We start from the raw sequence: 17,961 nt of genomic DNA, 5'->3' as shown, positions 1-17,961 counted from the left end.
TTATTGCATTGTAGGGATATCTGGTTACATGGCACAAGTCTTCGTACTTAGGGTTGTCTGGAATTATAGGTCTCATGTCCAAGTATGCAAATATGTTGGTAAATACTTCAGAAGTTATCTGAGATATCCAACAAAGAAGATTTGTGTCTCAGTGAAGTGTTGGTTAGGTACTTCTCTCATAAATACAAAGGTGAACTTCTAGGTCCACACGTATGATTTATTTTGTAGATTTCATACTGTGGTATCAAACTGGAAGCAGCATCCCTTTTGCTAGATTGTTTTGCTTTGAGGTTTCTTGACCTAAAACTAAGTGTTCTTTTGCTATGGGAAATAGTACCGAATAGTGTATCTAGGCACTTGAAAGGACAAGATTCTTTTTCTTGAATGCTCCTTGAAAGAAACACTTTCCAGGAGCAAGCAAGCTCAAAAGACCTTCATGTTTCAATTAAGGCTCTCAACATACCAGGAAAGCAGTCTCAAGTATGCAGCATCTATACCACAATCCTGCAGTGTCTAAACTTAGAAGTCAAGGTATGTGCTGAAATGTTTTCAGCATTGATACATAATACTGAATATTTTCTTTGATGAAAATTCCCAACATGTCTGTAATAGACACTGAGTTCTCTTCAAAGTGTAATACAATCAATTCCTAAATAGGGTAAATTAATTTTCTTTTGCAGAACACCTTGATGACTTCAGTAATTCAGAAAGTCAGCGATCACCTGAAAGGGTTCAAATCATAATCTTTTCATGATTTTCAAATCATAATCATAATCTTTTTTCTTATTGCCAAAGTCAATAAGTTATTGACAAGATCAGGACATATATGAGGTACATGTACAAACACAGGACTTTCTATGGATGATGAGGACTGATCATACATCATCCTAACGTGTATGGGAGAGGTACTACTCAGGCAGCTGTCAGTTGAAGAGTCAAACAATAATATTTGTAAGTTGAAAAAACACCAAGAATTGTGAAAATCACCAAATCATACTTCAAGCATAAAGCTCTCAGTCTGTGTGGCACTATGTGGATATATTGAGACAATTCTCCCTGATGAATAGGATACACCCTGCCCTTCAGGTTAATTTCAGACCATTCTTAATACTGCACAAAGTACACTAATAATTCAAGTTTGCCTTAATTAACTGGAAAAAAATGTGTTGAGAGAAAAATAAACAACAAAGCTCCTAGCAAGAAAATAAAAGCTTTAAAAATCCAAGAAGTCCTGGGTAATATGTAGCAATAATATGAAGGACTGTTGTCCATAATAGTCCTACCTGACCTCCTGATACCCCTCCCTTCCCTCTGTCTGTGAGACTGCTATGGATTATTGCCTAAGATTGTATTTTATGTGTTCTGAAAGGAATCTTCTGAGGTTATTCAAAGTAACTGCCTGTGTTTGGTTTTTTTTTCCCTCCCTTCCTTGCATCAAAATGGAATTTTTCTCATCCCTTTCAGCAACTTCACACCTTGTCTAATTTCATGGTTTCATTTGCTGCAGACATGCCTATAGCAGCCTTTAATACCCTTCAAATTCTTGCTGGTTCTTCTCCAGGCAGGCTTTGGTTTTCTTGATTCCACTCCTTCATGCTAAGACAGTGGGTCTGTATTTCTTCCAGGTCACTTGCCACTGTTTCCACCTTGTGTGTTCCTTTTTATTTTAGTCAGGAACTTGTTCATTCTTGACAGCTTCCTGCCACCTTTGCTTGATTTCCCACACCTCAGGATGGAGAAAGTGATCAGTGAGAATCAACCAACTGCCTTGGATCCTTCTGTCTAGGACTGTCTGCCTTAGTTCTCCTCTCAGGCTGATGCCTGAGCTACCCAGGTCTACTCTTCTGATATAAAGGATTATGATCTTGCTACTGCTTTGAATGCAAAATAGTATTTGGTTACACTTCTTGATCTACTGCTGAGGTAAAAATATTTGCTCTACTTAATGGTGCTTTTTTTGTTGAATCCAGCCCTTCTTATTCAGTCTTAGTCGGTGGGGTGGCTGCAGGCTCTTTGGGACTAAGGGTCATTTTTTTGATCTGCTTTTGTTAGAGGCATGCCCTAATCCTCACACATCCCCCAGTTTGCATCACAGCATTTGATGTGTAGGATTCATATCTAGTACTGCATCCACTAGGGCAGAATTGCGTGAGCAGTAGCTAGAAAGTTGTGCAGCTAGAAGAATTGTTTCTACTGCTGAATTCTGTATTCACAGTGCACAGTAAATCCAAAAGGGAAGAAAAAAGGAGAACAGTTGGATCTTTAAATACATATTGGGACTGCTATGCCAATATTTTTAAGCATATTTGAAAAATTTTGGATACTTTGGTGGTGGTGCTTCATGTTTTGGAAATTGTGACATCCACATAGTGTATCATTTTGGTAGATTAAGTATACAGTAACTTCATAAATCATTCTGTATCTCTGGAGGACTTTAAATAGATCTCATACTTGGACTACACAAATTTGTCTTCCTTGAGGAAAAAAGAAAAAGCTCCTTAATTAAATCAATTCTGGTTCACACTGATTTTTTTCAGTGGCTTCTAGGAATTTGGTCCAGATCCTGTTATTCTTGCCCATTCTGTGTGCCTGTAAGAAATTATTTGTAATTAAAAACCAAAAAACTGTTGATTTTCTTTAGTATTTAGTAGTTTAAAAAAAAAGTCTTGTTTGTTTGTTTGTTTGCTTTAATGGAAGAAGGAATACACACTTTAAGAAATAAAGTGTCCTACTTACTCAGGTCTTTTTTCCATTTGTTTGTTTTTTCAGAGATAAAAATGGCTGCCCCAAAAAAGGGATATATGAATAAATCAGTCAGTATTCTAACAAGCAAGACCTTGTGGGTCATCTTATTCTTCCCTCACCAGTATGGAATTTGGAATTTCACCAGATTTCCATTACCATTTGGAAATGCAGTATCTAAAAATTGCTGAGGTAATGTATTTTCCAACATTCCACAATATTTTATCTACTAGAATATATTATCATTTAATAGTAATCCTTTTTAATGACTAGCACAATAAACAAGAACTCTCCCACATGCAGCTGGGATTATGCCTCGTTTGTTTGAGGTAATGCACAGACAAAAGATAGTCCTATATAAGATCTTTACTTTGCAGAAGGTGGAAGAGGAACATGTTCAGGGAACTGAGACTCATCTTTGATATTTAGCATAAAAAAGATGCAGCCTTTTAGTTGGCTTTTCAGTGTCACATTTTCAAGCACTAAAGCAAAGAAGACCAGAAACTACCATTTAGAAAAGCATAACAACAGCTGACATTTTTGTATGAAATGTAGTCACCTAAATAAAAAGGCTAACCATAACTCTTAGCAGCAGTGAAACATAGTTTCAGTACTGAGATAAATCAACTTGCTCTTGGGAAATTAATCTTTTTTTTTCTGTGTGAGTGTATCCCCTCAGTGATTTTGTAACTTTAAGAAAGTTGTTTTCATTTATTTATCAAGTAACAGCAAGGTTACCTGTGACAGCTCAGCATGGGCAAATAGAAAGGTCACACATCACTGGGAGTGTAAAAGAGGGACTACAAAGTCATCAGATGTATGGAGCACCCGCAAGAAAGAGATGGTGTGGTATCTACCTTCAGTGGCAATCTCTTGGAGCTCTTTAATAATTTGGCCAAGAGACTGGACTGAAGCAGCAGCTTCTTAGTATTTAGGTTAGGAAATAAAGAATTGTCTCTACTCCATTTTTTTTGTTTACTCATCTATGCATTGAAATGCTTATGTTATTAAGAAACATTTTCATAGGTAGGTATATATAGACCTGTGTGCCATAGATAGACACCTGCCAATTGAAGTACTTCATAACTTTAATTTTGTTTTCATTATACATCATAAGATATGCAGTGGTTAAAATAAATTCTTCCTAACTGATGTCAGCTTTTGCAACAAGATATTTTACTGCCGTGTGAGCTGTAGAAGCTGGATAAAACTCTTCCCATGAGTTTGCAAGGGAGAAAAGATGAGTCATTAAGGCACAAGCTGTTATGGCTTTTAGAACATGATTTTGTTATCAATTCATTGCACACTTTTCATGTTCAAAACAAACAGAGTGTCTCTAGAATAAGTTTTCTTCTAGGCCAAATCTCTTCACACAGATGGTGCTTGACAGGCCATTTGACAAGACAGTCATTCTAATGGAACAGCTCTGGAATTCCAGTTGTTTGGGAAAGAGAGCTCTGTGGTGCACTGTTGCTTCAGGCATTCCCTTTGCAGGTGATAAATGCCACAACACAGCTGTTTGCCCCATGCAGAGATGCGCAGCTGTGCTACTCAGGAAAAGGAGTTTTTCTCTGCCATGCCGTTTCAGTATATTGTGCTGCAGATTTTCACTTCTGTTTTAAGCCAGCAGAGGGTACTCTTAAGCTTCCAATATGTTATATTGTATGCCTCAGGAGGTTACTGCCTCAGAGTTACTTTACTGAGGGGAGGGGCTGAAAATGTGAGCGGTTAATTATATGGGCCTCATTGTACTTCAGTAAAAGTGTCGAATAGACCACATACTTTGTTGAATAAACCTACACTGCTGTTTTTGCAAAAGTGCAAACCAAGATCTTGTCAGTATAACACAATCTAAAAATGTGGAAATTCAGGCTTGAAGGTATTCCAGGTTGTTTCTCATCCAAACGAGTTGTGAGGCAGGGTTGCTGTGAGAGCTGAGTAGTTGCCTTACCCACTCTTGAAAACCCATAATAATGGAGACTGCACGTCCTCTTTTGGCAGCTGCTCTCACAGACAAAATGTTCATCTCTGTGTTCAGGTTGAACCTGCTGTGTTCCAACTTACACCTGCTGTTTCTTGCCGTCTTGCTGTGCGCTGCTGTGAATCCTTGATCTAGTGGCTCTGCTTCTAATGCATCCCAGAAGGCTGCTGACTCTCTGCTGCCAGGGTACTGCTGGCTCACATTCATCTCACTGCCCAATGGACACGCAGGGCTCTTTTACACAGTTGCTCTCCAGCTGTCAGTCCCCAAACAGACGGTGTCACTGCAAGAGGATCTTCCTTCCAAAGGGCAGCAATTTGGGCTTGTCCTTTTTGAGTTTCATTAGGCATTGTTAGTCCATTCCTCCATCTCAGCTAGATCCCATTTTTCTATGAATTATTATATTTACACTCCATTTTCATTCAAATCAACAGTTCTGCTGCCTTTAATAGAATGAATTTACCAGAATTATGTATGAAACTTTAAAGTTTGTAGGCTTATGGATTACAGATTTGTATACAATGTTACTACAAGTTAAACTACAAAATAAGATAATGGATTTCTAGTCTATTCAGCACATAAAAGAGGAACACGTTTCTTTGAAAAATAATACGTCAAGAAGAAAAATAGTCTTCCTTATATAGCTTACATATCTCTCGTGTGATATGATAGTCAAGGTGCAAGGCAAAAATTTAACTTGATAGAGTTAAGAAGTTAAGAGAAAGAACATTTAACTTGATAGAGTGATGAAAACCTTACTATAAGCATTACTTTTATTTATAAAGGCTCATAATCTTTCTCTAAAAACCAAATATATTTATGTCACTACTCATCTGTAGAAACAGAGATTATTAAAGCACAACTGTTGCTACCTCACTGTTCTTCAATCTGCTCCTCTGCCAGTCATCTACATCAACAGTTAATCCTGCTGTCTACGGCTCTATGTTTTCTGTGAATCATAAGCATGACAATGAGGTGGCAAGAAACACCTGGGACCTTTTCAGAATTTTTGGTGGTGCATCTGGAGCTCCCAGGATTGTCAGAGCACTGAGACTAATGGAACCTTTTATGACCAATTTGCAACCTGGCACCACATGAGCCAGATGACTTGCTGAAAGCTGGTGACTCTTTAGGGGCAGTATAGCAGTATTTTGTACAAGACCCTTGACTTGACACTATGGTCAATTAAATTCTACCTCTTTCTTCCCAAAACTTTGTGGAAATGTACTGGGTCAGCAAAAATATATGGTTTTGTGAAGGTCACAATCTATTGTATTGCACCTTTCATTTCAATTTTTATGATTTCATGGTTGGAAAAAGTAAGAGATTAGCAAAGGAGGACTTAGGTGCTGGAATATGTATAGACCAGACAGTTACCATTTTTGTTACCTGAAGAAAGGTGAAGTTATCTTCTGTTATTTGTTTCATTTTAAGGTTATGAATAATCTCCGTCTGTAATTGATGCGTTTAAATTTTAATGGGAAAGGGTTCAACATCAGCCTGGAGGGTTTAAGGTACTGCAGAGAGAGGTCTGCATATGGTTGAAATGTTTCCATCTAAGGCAAGAGTCAACAACATAAAGTGCCAGAATTGGGGGAGAGGTCATCCCTTCAGATGCAGTGTTCTCTAGCTGCCGCTGAGCTCCTTCAAGTGCACTTAGCTTCTAGTTGGGGGGAAAAAAAGTAGTCTGGCACATGGCACTTGAAAAGATGCTGACCCCTGTTCTACATCTCACACTTCCACAGGAAACATCCATGGTTGTTGAATTTAGCTATATCAGAGCATGTGTTTCAAATCCTGTAAACTTATGTATCTGTTAACAGCAATTTAAAAACCTGTCAGCTTTCATAGAATTCTATAAACAAGAATATGTAGTACTTCTGAAGAATTATCTGCTATTACTCTGAAAATTGTCTGATATTTACCAGGGAAAGCATCACCCATGGAGGTACATGCTCCATATTGGCTTGCATTCTGTATTATACTAATATTTGGACTTCCCTCAATGTGAAGTAAGAACACAGTGTTTATATGAGTTAGAAGCACAGTACTGGAAAGAACCCGCTATATGAGTTAATGTTCTTTGAATAGCAGTTGAATAAACTTTCATGGGAAATTTGTTTATTTCAGAACTTAAAAGTGGTTCCAGGAAATACTCATGCTGTGACAAAAAGTTTCACTGTTCTTTGGTATAGACAGCGATTTTATCACAGGATCATGAGCTTCTGAGTTTGCAGTAAAAGAATGGACAGGCAACACTTTTTGAGTCCTTGTATTTACAAATATAAAGAAGGAGGAAAAAAAGTCATAATTCTGCACACTAAGCATGACAACTGTATTTAAGGTTCCAGGAAAGCCTGAAAACCCTTACAATTCCTCGTAGCAGTTGAACAAAGAGATGATGGGAGTTTGTTAAAATAAGTTGTGGGAAACAGTCACCGGTGAGTTTTATCATTGCTAGTATCACTTCTTTTAATCCTGCTGTCCTCTGTGAATAAGCAGCAAGCAGGAGATTTTTCTCAAAGCATCCAAACTAAGTGAGCTTCGACAATTTTTTTAAAACACAATAGGACTATAGGAAAAAATAGATGTGATGATGTGTAGAACAAAGTACAGAACCTTCTGAAAACCAGGATAGTCTGGAATATATGGTAAAGGTAGTGCCAGTGAAACAGAGCATCAGGCCATTGCCACAAAAGTCATTCCAGTAGTACACTGACATTTTACTTTAGCTCTTTCACAGGAAGAGCTGTGGAACACGTCTCCAAAACTTTTTGACTTACACCTGTCAGCAGGGACAGATGACTGATGAATTGAGATATGTGTAGAGGCAGCACACCGAGGTGTGAGTTTTATCCTGTAAGATTTCAACAAAGATTGCTCTGAGCTTTTCCAGATCCACCTTTGAAGGACCCTTTTTCAAGCATAGGATGTTCAGAAAACATCCATAAATAAACCCATGGTGGAGTGCAGGCAGGAATGAGATTCCTATGAGTTCTAGATCTAGCCTTCCTGTAAGTTATTTGTGTGATTTTTGGATTGTTTGCTTCATTGAGCTTTATCCTTTGGGTAGGCCTTGCCTTGATAAACTGGCCTGTACGGTGTTATCCCAGTGTGAGGTAGGAGAGCACATCTCTTCATACAGAGGGTGGAATGTCTCTGGTGTCTCATTGAATTTGAAGGCCAGACTCAGGAATTAAAACCGTTGACCTTAATTAGGAAATTTAGTGGGATAACTGGCCACACATAGTCATTGTTATTCAAGGCATCTGTGTGGTTACCTGGCTTGCTCTGGAGAACCCGACAGGCCTGTGGCAGCCTTGGCTTTAGATGAATTCAGTCGTATCTGGTGAAAACCAAACATCTCTAGTGAACATGGGGATCATAGTGATTTTGTGCTTTCTAGTGCTTCTGTGAAATTTGTATCACCACAGAAGTGGGAAAACCACTCAAAAACTCCAGTGTGACATGTCGAAAATGATAAAATAACTCCAGGCTTTGGACTGTGGAGCATAACATATATCAGTTCAAACAAATCTGAGAATTAATGTAAACTTTGAAAGGACAGGCAGCTGCAATTTTGGCCAGAATTCAAGGAAAATAACAGGCAGAGAGAAAAAGTTGCTTTTGATTATGCAAGGTTTGGTTGAATGGTCAAAATTGGAATTTATGCAGCCTCTTGTTTAGGGAGTCAATGTTGTGGTATGCCACAGCAAGAACAGAATAGATGGACAGAGAAAATTATAAAATGCAACTTGACAAAAGCATATTCTCTCAATCTCTTTTTTTTTCCAAATGAATTTTTTTGTTTTTTCCCTTTATTTTGCCTAAAAAGTACCAATTCTAAAAAAAAACAAAACTTTTTAGGGGATAGCAATAACAACAGGACAAAACATTCTTCTTCACAGAACCAACTTTTTGTATGAGGTCCTGTTAAGAAATGCTAAACTTCATCAACCTTTTTTAACCTCTCATGCTTTCATAGCTAGTGATGTAACTTATGGTGACAAGTCGTGAATGATTTTCTAGAATACTTGTGTCTACTGCTAGCAGGAGTCACAACATATGTTCCCACATAACAGCTCTTAGGTACAGTGGCTAGTGCTTAAAGTGGAAACTGATTTTCAGAATTGATATTGTAGTGGAAATCAATGAAACCAGAAAAATGAAATTATTATTCCTTTCCAGTTGAAAACACAACTTAAGTTATTATATTTAGATGACATTCTCCATCTTCAAAGTTAAAGACAAACATCTAGCTAATTGCTGAAGCTGTGCATGCAGTCAGAGAGAAGTTCAAGAATGCTTTCCAACACTGAACAAATTTTTGGAGATAGCAGGTGATATTGATTAAGCGATGCTGAGGATCATTTTTTCTGGCTAACTCCTTGGCTTTCTCTTCCCCTCCCTTCCCCACCTGCTGCATTCCTCCCCACTCCCTTCTTGCTTTTATCTGCAGCCAGTCTCCTTCCTCAGACCACAGCTGTCCAAAGGCCTTTGCTTGCTTCTTACTTTTTTCTTACACTTGGTGTTTTACCTCACTTCTATTGGTGTCTAAAGAGAAAGATGGGATTCTTTCCCTTGCCAGTAAAAACTGGGGTGATCCACAGTGATTCAGCACCCCTGAAAGGATGGAACTAGTCAGCCAACCCTGTCACTTGGGGGTATCACTCTAAGTCAGGTTTACTATTGCTTTCAGTCAGTGGGAGACTTACCCACAGTTTTTAGCTGGACCATGACTGAGACCTTAGAGCACTAAAAATGAATGGTTGGAAACAGAAACCTTTCTGCCAGTGTTTTAGAGGTCTCTTTCAAGGAGAATACCCTAGCCATTGGGGACCTGCTTGTATTGGAGTGAATTAGCTTTCAGAAAGGAACAAAAGTTCAAAAGAGAATAAAGATAAATGCTTTTTGTCAGAATACTTGAATTAGAGAATTAGACAACATAACAGATAAAACTTTGTTTGTTCTGGCTCTCTCACAGAGAGAAATCTCTACTCCAAGAGGCTAAACAGAGGGATAAATTGAATAGCAGATGGGTTTGCTTGCTCACATGTAAGAAAAAGCAAAATACCTTTATCAGCCAGTCCCTCATGTGGGAAGTTCTTGCAAATAAGGACTAAGCATGAGTGGAGCAGTAATTTGGGTGACATTGGCAGCTGCATCTCTGGGCCTGCTGGTGCCAAATGCCTCTTAAAAAGTCTCCTTCCAGAACACTGGGCTGGAGTGTCTGAAAATCTCTTGGTATGGTGCCAGTCCACAGTAGGTGCTTCACACAGATATCACAAGTTGTTTATTATGACTGCAGATTTCTCTTCAAGAGTTAAGCAGTACTGAGTGGGGCGGGCAATGTGTTTATATACCTGTACCAAAGCCTGGTTGTTTGCTGAGTCAAACTGCAAGTAGAAATATTTATGAAACAGTTGCCCAAGTAAAACATAGATAACATTTCTGAACACAAAAGCTAGTACCCCTCAGTGAAGAAAATGCTTGATGATGATTCTTGTTTTGGATGTGTCAGGAGACTTAATGCAAAGTCAGACTATTATATCCCCAGTGAAGCTGAGAAAACAGTGTGGCTCAGCAAACAAAGTCAGTCCCTCCTGATTTAGAAATTGATAGTTTTTTGTTCTGCAGGGAGGCTTAATTTGGCTTGAATTAGCAGAAATGTCATTGTAACGGGTATGCAATGATGGAAATCAAGTCTGGCTGTGACTGCACCACTTTGAATGCAGGTTATCACAGAATAAGGATACAAATGAGGCTTGGATGCAAAACTACTAAGGCTTTAGAATCAGCATACATTTTTCAAGGAAGATCTGCATTGCAGTTTTACCAAGGAAAAGATCAGAAAAATGTGTCCTTTCTTAATTGGAAAAGTTTTTCTGACAGTCTGAATACCCCGCAGGCAACTGACAGACGTATTTTAAACCACCTATTTTATCACATTGATAAAAATTTATGCTTGCAGAAATTTCATGGTTCATAGCAATGATAATTAATCCCAAATCCCATCAGTTGTATAGTAGTTTTAGTGTTGTGCTATGTTATTAATAAATAACATGCCATTTCTCCAGGGTGAAGCTTCTCATGAAAGGAGTATATTTTCAATATAAAATTCTATTGTTATGCTGGCTGAGTATGTCTACCAGTTCAGTAAACTGTATTACTAATTTTCCACTATTATTAATAAAATAATTTTCTATTAAATTATCAATGGTAATAATTGTCTGTGAGAGTCTGTTTTCCAGACCAACTCTGTAGTTTCTCAAAAAAAAAAAAAAAAAAAAGGTAAAAAAAAAAAGTAATTACAGTAGGATAGTTTATAATAAGATATTAAATGCCTTAAGTATCTTTTGGGATCAGACCTGTATGTTGCAATTAAATTATTTGGTATTTTTGATAACACCTGCTTAATATCTTCCAAGTCTTCTACAAAAAACATGAATTTTCTTTGTTCAGCTTTGTATATACAAAATTTGTGGTGTCCAACAGTGATGGCTTTTAGGGGTACTTAGGAATTACCTGTTCCTCTATCAAATCTCTCCAGAAAGGCTTCAAGTGTTGTTGTCCTATCTAGTTTACAATACCTTGGTCGCACTGTGTGATAAGCTGCCCACTGCCATAGCCCACAGCCACACTGCCAGGGCTGTTTAAAAGGGTCAGGAGGTGCCCAGGGATCCCTCAATGTAGATGTATTGATTCTGTATCAGCACTTGGGTTTGGCATTGACCCATCTGCACATTGGGCTCCTGTCAGAGCAGCAGTATGGGGACCTCAAATCAGCTCCATCTGTGCACAGCACCTGAGTTTGAGAAATCTTCACCTGGGCATTTGTGGACCTCATGCAAAACCAAAACCTTTGGGTTCAGAAGCTCTAGACAGCTCTGTTGTCTGGGTTGAACTTAGCTGAGGATGAGGGGTTGTTGATTTACCCATCAGGGCAGACAGGGATTCCCTTCACACAGAAACCACCAAAATTGGATTAATACAGCATAGCATCAGGAGAAGTTTGTTCCTTAATTAGACACATAACTCTTACTTAGTAGGTCTTGCCCTGCTAAGATGGAAGTAACCTGTGTGCTGTTATAAACTCTGGCAGAAATCACTTTGACCTCTGGCTGGGCTGAAGGTGGTGGGAGAAGCACATCACTGCTCTCCATATGCTCCCCACTGTGGAAATCTGCCCATTCCTTACTCGTGGCAAGCCGAACGTTTCCTCACGAGGCCCCTGATGAGTCAGCCAAACCCCATAAATGGCTCCTACCCACACAAGCATCTTCAGTCAGAAATAGACTCTGTATTACAGAGCTGTTTTACAGGGTAGCTTTAGGAATAGTTTAAGCAATAAAAACCACCTGTGAAGTGTTAGAGACTCATTGCTCATACCGAATCAGAACAGGAAATTACTTTTTTCTTAGGATATGCTCCACTCCTGGACTTACAGTTAGGCAAAGCTGTGGTAGGTGTGTCTGCTCAGTGAGACAAGAAGTTGCTGAAATTACAGGAGAAAAGGAGATTCTTAATTTTCTTAGAATTCAGAGTAATTAAACTAAACTAGAAAAATGCTGTGTTCTTGTCATCTAGTGCTTGCTGAGTGTTCATTAAAAAAAAGAACAGAAAAAAAGCACCCAAAACACAATTAGATTTTTGCAGAATACATCAATTCATCAAATGTAATCCACAAAAGTAACTGAAGCCACCTGTTTCCACTTCCTCTCTAAGAAAAAGGAGATCCATGTTGTATGAAACACCAAGCATCAAGTGCAGCAAGTCCTGCAGGTGCCTTCCTTCAAATGAGTCACACAAAACATTTTTAGCAGGAAATGGCATATCCCTATTTTTTTCACTTTGAATCCAAGCATTTGTGTTCATTATCTTTTGTATAACTTCAGCCTGCTAGATGATAAGCCTCACCTATTGCAACCTAGTGTCAGATTATCTGCAGTGTAGAATTTTGTTAGGTATTAGGATTCTTTCCAGGCTTTATATTAATTGGGTTCTGTTTTGTTTGGAATCTAATGATGAAAATGGTCATGAGTTATCACTAAAGAGCTCAAAATAAATTTCATTCTCACTCTAGCTAAGGAGGTAATGACCATGACAAAAACTTTACATTCTTGTGGTCTCCTGCTTAAGTACAAACTTAATACTGTTAGATGGTGCTTTAACTTGTGAGTGCTACATCAGTGAATGCTGATCTCATCTGTGTACTGACTGGGTAATTAGTGCCTCTGGTCAGCAGATGATGCATTCATTCTGTGCGCTCTCTCTTGATGACTGATACTGAGGTGTTTTGAAACTTTACTCTCCTCACATCCTTTAAAGAACATTTTCAGGTATTTAATAGGTAGCTGTCATTATTCCTGCTGTCCTTAGTAAGATGATTCAAACTCTAGTGTTCATAAATGCCAGGTTCTGATGTTGCACATCGCAGTCTTTCCCTTATATACATTAGGTGTCTCTGCTAGGGTGCTCCTAAAACTGCAGCTGGTTCTTGCCCTTATATTTGAAACACTATGTCTCCAAATATCAAGACCTCATAACTTAGACCATTTATACTTTGTTATTTTAATTAACCTACTGGAATGTAATAAGGAAAAGAAAAACATGAAACCCCTTTTCATTGCAATTGGGTAGATCATTAACTTCAGCAAAGTTGCATCAGTTTACAGGATGAAGCCTTCAGATGCTGCAGAAATCACCTCTGAGAAGACTTTATGCTACTTACATTACGTATATGATTGTTTGCTTTACAATAGCTTCTAACTGATCATTCAAAAATCATGATTAGCAATTTAGAAATCATTAAAAATATTACACATTTGCACTTCTTGATCTTTCCTTTTGACAGCCTTTTGATTGACAAATCTTGTCACTCTGAAGCATGCATAGTTACATAAGCATTAATGTTACAAAATCTTCTTTTCATATCTGCTTAAAAGCCACAGCTATTGCTCTTGCTTCATAACTGTGGCACTGGAGCCTATTGTACTAGCTGGTGGAATTTGTTTGTGATTTGATTCTCCAGAGATGGTTTCCCTTCAGTCCTCCTGTAACATTCAGGTGACTCCACAGCGAACATGGCCAGCACAGCTAGGCAGGGTGTGTTTGTTTGGTGTCTCTTTGCAGTTCTGGTCAGGTTTCCCTGGGGGGACAAATCAGTTCAGCAACAATAGTGAAATGACATACACTTGAACTAGGAGCACATGGCACCAGTAAAACTTCCATCCTTAGTGGTTTGGCAGTGGATCATTTGGGAATTAGGGATGAAAGCAACAGCTGTTATGCATTTAAGCACCTGGATAAAGAAATGAAACTACATATATTAAGCAAAATGGTGAAACTTGCATTTGTCTGTGATGTCCCATTCTGCTCAGATAAGGTACTGTTTGTTTTGAAATGGAAATATGGCTTGGCATAACATGACAAAACCATGAAGGCCCTCGTGGCCATGTTACATCTGGGTCAGATGTATTTGATGTTCTTACTTTGATCTCCTGTCTAATCACTGTGTTTTCAGCTTAGATCTGGAATCCATGTCTCTTGTAAACATGAACAATTCCCAGACCTTTTGATCTGCAAAATGACTCATTCTTCCACAACTCTACTCCAGGACAGCAGAGAGAAGTGATTCCTCTTCCTAGGGATTTCTTTGGCAGGCTCCCCTGAGACATATAAAACTCTCTCCTAATAAAACTAAAGAGGTTAAACAAGGTCTCCACTGGATCTCCAGGACCTTTTTATTTGACATTCTTGCCCTGGCTTTCCTCAGGACTTAAAAACTTGGATAAAGTTTGCTATGGTGGCTGGGTTAATTTACTGCATTACCTGGGACTTGTTGGATAAGGAAACTGGGACTGTAAGGTAAGAAAGGAAATAATGGATAGTATAGAGGCTGATGAATTCTGAAGGAAGCAAAGAAAGTGAAAGACCATGAAAGTGCAAGATAAGGTTGGACAGAGGGAGAACAGAGACAGCAGAACAAAGGCAGCAGGTGGAACTTTGAGATGGGCTAGGCAAGGACATGAGGGGAGGGGACTGAGGTTCCCCGGGCCTGGGTGTTGCAACTGGCTGAGGAGTTTGGAGAAGAAATTAGAAATCTGTACTCCTGGGATCAAGACCTGTGGGTGGAGAGGAGTGATGGGAGGTGAGTGAGTGGAGCCAGGCTTCCTCAATGGGCCAAGGCAGGGGTAACTTAACCCCTTACTGCCCAGCCTTCAACGAGGGAGAGCAGGACCACCCTGGGGGGAAAACAGGAACAAATTTCAGAGGCGGGGATGTGGAAAAGACAAGACTGAGGCCAGCCCAGAGGGACTGGGAGCCCTAGCAAATATGGGTGAGAAGTGGTGACCAATAAAAATATTCTTCATCATAATGACTACTCTCCTAACCTTGACCAGGCATCCTCACTTACCACTTTTTGTGGTACAAATTGGTCCTGTTTCTTTCAGAGATCATTAAAATCTCTCACTCTCTTCTATAAATTTAAGATATTAGGTTTTATACTAAACCCCTCCACATTGGTCTTATTAAAAGGGTGAAGGTTAATTTCAATTGCAAGAGATATTTTTTTTCTTTGGAAGCTTACCACCATTTTGGAAAAACATTTTTTCTCACCTGTCTCTATCCCATTCAAACTTCAAGTACTAAAAAAGATATGAATCTTACTAAAAATAGAATGACACCGTGTAAGGAAAGACAATGCCAATGCACTTACAGGAGTCTGAATTACAATAATCCTTTTTACTTTGCCCACGATTTCTATTTCTGTGTGCTGCTTCTATGGTGCTTCTTTTGTGTGATATATTCAGAATAAGGGTAGGAGCTGTGAGCTATTTTTGGTACGTGATACTACACATGCAAGCATTGGATCACGTTTATGAACAGAGGAGGATTCTGAAGAAGATGTCTCAGTAGGTGCTATTAAAAGTATATAACTCACAGATAATGCAAAATGCAGCAGCCTTCCAAGACAGCAAGGCACAAATTTGTGTTGTAAGCAAACAGAAACAGAAAGCAGCACTGCATTTTTCTAATTGATGGGTGCTGTTCACCTTCTAAACGTGTCATCCTTGAGTGTTTCAGCAGCTGTGTATCCCGGACCTGGGGCATCCAGGGGTTGGTAGAAATCTAGGCTGATTAGTTTCCCTGGCATGGCTTTCACATCATGCACAAATCCATGCTTAAAATATGCTGTGTGGGCCACGTCAAGGCACCCTTGCTGCCATTTCCCTTACTGAAGGTGCCACTTGCTCATCAGGTTATTTTTAGCTTTTGGTTAGAAAACTGCTGGGCTTGCTGAAAGGCTTGGGGAGTTCCCTGGGTGTTTTCCATTGCAGAAACCTACATCTTGTTATTGGGGAGTTTTCAACTTCCCTTTGCAAAATGAAAGAAGTCTGGGAATGCAATGTTTACATGTTCTCAACTCTTTCTGGCTCATGTTTTTCTATGAACAGCAGGTGCCTGAATAAAAAGGGAAAGCTATCTAGTAGGGTGCTGATTTACAAACCAACACAGAGTGAACAGCACTAAGAAGTCTGTATGTAGATATAAGGATATGCATGTGTATAAATGTATCAAGCACTGTGTGTGGTGGATGCTAAAATAATCATCCTTCAGGCCAAAACCATTTACATTCCTAACTGAAGATTTCTTGCATATGCCTATCTTTGCCCTTTTCTACCCAGCACAGGCACGGGTGTTCCTGTCCGTGCATCCGTGTGGCACACTCCTGTGGGATGAGACCTTTGATGTTTCCGAGGTGCGGCGCGGTCCCCGGGCAGGGGTGCCGCCGCTAGAGGGAAGTGCGGCTCCGTGCCAGAGCAGCGGGCTCCAGGGGCTCCCGAGCACGGACTTTTTGTTGCTAATACGCGTTTGTTTAATGTTTCGTTGCCAGGTCTGGCCTGTGTCCGCAGAGGCGGAGGAGCAGGTTGTGCTTTCCCTTTCACCCAGCTGGACAGCAAGGGCGGGGGTTCCTGGTGATGAGCACCAACCCCTGACTGCACAGGCGGAGGGCAAGGGGTCCCCAAACCTCCTCCTGTCCCCCGGACATTTGATTCCAGACACCTACAAGTGCTCCAGTGGTGCTCACAGGGAAACCTGCTAAGAGCATGAAATCTGGTCAGGCAAAAGTTTAACCCATGCACATCCCCATCATTTCCATAATGCCAAGACAAGTACATGCACACTTGGCTTCACAAAGAGCCCGTTCAATGATACTTCTTTAAATGGTAAAGAAACTGCTATTTTGCTTTTTATAGAAAGGAGAAAGCTTAAAATATGTATGCATTATCTGGATATATTTGGGATGTGGCATTCCCTCATGCAGATATGATATTTATTCAGGAACAGTGGATAAAGTAAGCTTGGATTCCAGATAGAGCTGAGACACCTGGTTTGTGTCCACTGTTGTTTTCATGTCCTGTAAGTTTATTAGGGAAATGTGACAGCTTAAAAGAGTAAACCCATGTGGATGAAATCCTTTTCTTCCCTTGGGGCCAAGAGAAGGGCTCTGAGATATAGTAGTAACAATACTAGCTATCTTTTCCATTTCTTTTCAGGGTAAATGCTACCATCTTCCTCTTTTGTGGGATATTTTATTACATCTGAGTATAGTGCCAAATCCCTGACACATGGTCCAAAAATGCCAGAAGTCTTGTTTCCTTCCCAAATCCTCACAGCTTGCTTTGCTGTACTTTCTTGGTACATTGTTCCCTATAGCTCCCCAAAGGTCTAAAAATGCCTTGAAAACTTTTAAGAATAGTCCAGCTTAAAAATCAGTGGAGTCAGTTTGGAATATTTCACTGATTTAAGTTAATTTGAGTAAACCTTCCATCCAGCTTTAAAACTTGTAATCTTTGTCCTATGTTTTTCAAGCATTTGTGAGATGGAGAAGCATGCTGATGGCTTTAATGTGTTTAACTGCCTCAGCACTCCCAAAATCTCAGCTGAGCAGCAAAGCCAAGGGCCAGGCTCCAAGAGCACCCTTCCTGCCCTGAGATCATACTGGAGATTGGTTTGTTTGAAAAAATCAACCTGAAGACTTCATCTGAGCTCTGGCTGAGTTTGACCTGTGTGATGGATGAGGTGTCTGACCATGAAGCTGCCAAAATGTGGCACAGCTCTGGGAGCTCACAGTGTTCAGTGGCACTGGGTTGGAGGTTCCCAGTCAGGGGCTGGCTGGTGGGGAGGAGCCTCTCACTGGGGTAAGGGACCAATAAGCAGGGGCTGCCGTT

The sequence above is a fragment of the Poecile atricapillus genome, chromosome W (assembly GCF_030490865.1).
Source record: "Poecile atricapillus isolate bPoeAtr1 chromosome W, bPoeAtr1.hap1, whole genome shotgun sequence".
NCBI lineage: Eukaryota > Metazoa > Chordata > Aves > Passeriformes > Paridae > Poecile > Poecile atricapillus.
The sequence above is the reverse complement of the archived record's forward strand: the minus strand, read 5'-3'. Positions refer to the sequence as shown.